Source organism: Acomys minous, assembly GCF_964271855.1.
Source record: "Acomys minous genome assembly, chromosome: 7".
NCBI lineage: Eukaryota > Metazoa > Chordata > Mammalia > Rodentia > Muridae > Acomys > Acomys minous.
The window spans coordinates 67,702,010-67,705,333 of record NC_140488.1 but is presented as its reverse complement, the minus strand read 5'-3'; the positions used below and the strand labels follow the sequence as shown (position 1 = coordinate 67,705,333).

At 40.9% G+C, this 3,324-nt stretch overlaps 1 pseudogene across 1 annotated transcript; it reads right to left on the bottom strand.

The window, feature by feature from the left end:
- Positions 1–248: 248 nt before the first annotated feature.
- On the bottom strand, positions 249–1,171 carry LOC311601201 (L-lactate dehydrogenase A chain-like; annotated as a pseudogene). The gene has a single exon. The product of its transcript is annotated as an L-lactate dehydrogenase A chain-like (transcript).
- Positions 1,172–3,324: the final 2,153 nt, after the last annotated feature.

The window sequence follows — 3,324 nt, the reverse complement described above, 5'->3', positions numbered from 1 at the left end:
CAGTGACACAGCTGGCTCTCAGGATTACTGAAGCCTGTACACAATTGGCTGTGTATCTTGGAGACAGTGGGACTGTTACACTAACCAGGCTACAACTACAGAAGTACTACTTAGCATCAGGGTAGATCTGTGGGAACTGAGGTTTACCCCAGACCACCTTAATACAACTACACTAAGCACAGCTCAGATGAGGAGGAGACAGTCTGTTGTCTCCACAGAAACCCTGCTGTAGCCTGGAGAGTGAAGTGTTAGGACATGGGGTGACTTTCGAACTGCAGTTCTTTCTGGGTCGACCATTGGGTATCGGCACTCTTCTTTAGGCGGGCCTCCTTTACAGAAGTCAGAGTAACCTTCACAACATCTGAGATTCCATTTTAATCCAGGACACAAGGGACACTGAGGAAGACATCATCCTTGATCCCATAGAGATTTTTAATCATGGTGGAGATGGGATGCATTTTCCACGACCTGCTTGTAGACTTCCTTCCATTGCTACTTGTCTGCATCAGTGCCCAGTTCTGAATTCAGATTCTTCAGGGAGATGCCACCAACATTCTTGCCACTCCACACATGTGCACTGGAGTCTCCATGCTCCCCTAGGATGCACACATGACAGTTTAGCGGGTGAACTCCCAGCCTTTCTCCCCAGCTAATGGAACCAAGTAGAATCCAGATTGCAACCACTTCCCAGTAACTTGGTTTTTGAGAAAACCACTTATTTTCCAAGCCACATAGGTCAATATAGCCACTGGGTTGGAAACAATGAGCAGCTTGCAGTTTGGCCTGTACTTCACAATGCTGGGAATGATGACGTTTAAGATGTTGACATTTCGCTGGACCAAACTGAGTCGGCTCTCATCCTCTTGCTGATGAGCTCCGGCTGTGATGATACCCAGCTTGGAAATTGCAGTCACACTGTAGTCTTTGCTGGAGACAATTTTTGGTGTTCTAAGGAAAAGATTGCCATGCTGGAGGTCCATCATCTCTCCCTTCAGTTTGTCTTGCATGACATTAACAAGGTCAAGCTCATCCGTCAAGTCATTCATTAAGATACTGATGGCACAAGCCAGGCCAACAGCAGTACCACCACTGCTATCTTGTTCTGGGGGGGCCTGTTTTTCCTTAAGAAGATTCACAATCATATCTGGTTCTTGAGAGTTGCCATCTTAGACTTTGAACATTTTGGGAACACTAATGTACAATGTAGGGCATTGAGTGTAGCCTGGACTTGGCAACAGTGGCTCAACCACCTGTTCTATAGCCATTTTCTATTTTGTTCATTAACTGGTTTATTACAGATCATCAACAAATATTTACAGAACAGTGGATCTCAACCTTCCTAATGCTGTGACCTTAATACAGTTCTCCATGTTGTGATAACCACCATCCATAAGATTATTTTTGTTGTTACTTCAAACTGTTATTTTACTACTGTTATGAATCATTATATAAACATCTGTGTTTTCTGATGGTCTAAGGCAACCTGTGTAAAAGGGGTATTTGATCCCTAAAAGGCTCCAGACCCACAGGTTGAGAACTGCCACTTATAGAAAGTATATTTTGTTCTCTTTTTGCATGTGTGTATAGTGAGTGTGTGTGTGTGTGTGTGTGTGTGTGTGTGTGTGTGTGCGCATGCCTATGTGTGTGTGTCTGTATGTGCGTTGGTGCACATATATGGAGGCCCATAGTTGATGTCAGTGTATTCCTCAAGTGCTCCCCACTTTATTTATTGTGGTAGAGAGATACCCTGAAGCTGGACCCACCAATTTGGCTATCCTAGCTAGCCAGCTTGCCAGGGAACTCCACAGATGATAGGACTAAAGGCAGGCCACTACCCCTGCCTGGATTTTATTTGAGTTCTGGAGATCCAAATCCGAGTGTTTATGTGACAAGTGCTAAACCACCACGTGATTTACCTAGTCCCAGAAGGTATATTTTAGTTGTTAATTTATTAGCATTATTTGCCTTATTTGTGTCTTGTAGGGGATGTTATATTAGTAAACTTTTTGGAGGGCTTATATATCATCATTTTGTATCTTAATTTAATAGCTAGTAGTAGAGAAACATAAAAGGGAAGCCATATGATATTGTTTTATTATAAGAGAAACATGTAAACACAGTAATCATAAAGTAAATAGATTGTCTAGATTTATGTCATAATAGATGATCTAAAGAGAAAATGAAATTATTTTCACTGTTATTTTAAATTTTTTCATGGCATTCAAAAACAATTAAATTTTTAGAATTTGGCTGTTGTGTGATTTCACTTAAAAAGTAACATTTATTCATTCCTCTACTTTCTTAATGAAAACAAATAGAAATAACATTTTTGGAACTTTGTAGTGCAAAGAAAAAGAAATATAAGGGGAAAAAGGCAACTGAAGTCCAAAACACGATGAATGGAAATGCCCTTTTATATATGGCAAAAGTAATACCAGGCCTAGTCTTTCTAGGCCTGTAGATCAGAATGTATCTCTCTTCAAGGGCTGAGAGCCTTACATACTGCCATGCTCCCTGCTGTGATGATAATAAACCACAGCTCCCAAGCAAGTCTCTAATCACTTTCCTTTGTAAGAGTTGCCTTGGTCATGGTGTCTCTTCATGGTGATAAAACAGTTACTAAGACAGTCTGGGTGTTTGGAACATCAAATCCTACCCCAGGAGACATACCATCTCCAACAAGGCGACACCTTCCCCAAGACCATGTTTCCCAGTCCTTACCAAACAGCCCACCAAGTGGGAACTAAATATTTAAGTATATGAGCCTATGGAGGCCATTCTCATTCAAACCACCACATGGTGATAACAAAATATTAAGGAGAGAGTTTTAATTACTTAACTCCTTTCAGATATTCAGGGCTCTGTAAAAGATGTTAGCCACAGAAGCCTGTCACATGAGCTTCATCTGAGAATGCATGTACAAACCCAGATATAGTGGGCCAGCTAGCCTGGAGTAAGTAAGCCATGTAGTGGAAGAAACAATAAGAGAGACCCTGCTACAACATGGTGGAAGGCAAAAACTGACCCTTGAATGTTGTCCTCCAACATCTACATGTGTACTATGGTATGTGTGCACATGCCACGAATGCTCTAAGATTGGAAAAATATTTTTTAAAGTGTAAAAAAGAAACTTCGCTGAGTTGAGGCAGCTTGTAATATTTTTAGAATTTTAGCAGCTCTTCAGTGTGAAGCTGGCTTCCTGAGATTTTAATTATAACATTTATCTTAAAGAGCGACAAGTTGACCCAAGGAACAACAGTTGTTGATATCACCTTATGGTGAGCATCAAAAAACATTTATAGGGAAACTATTACAAAGAGGTTG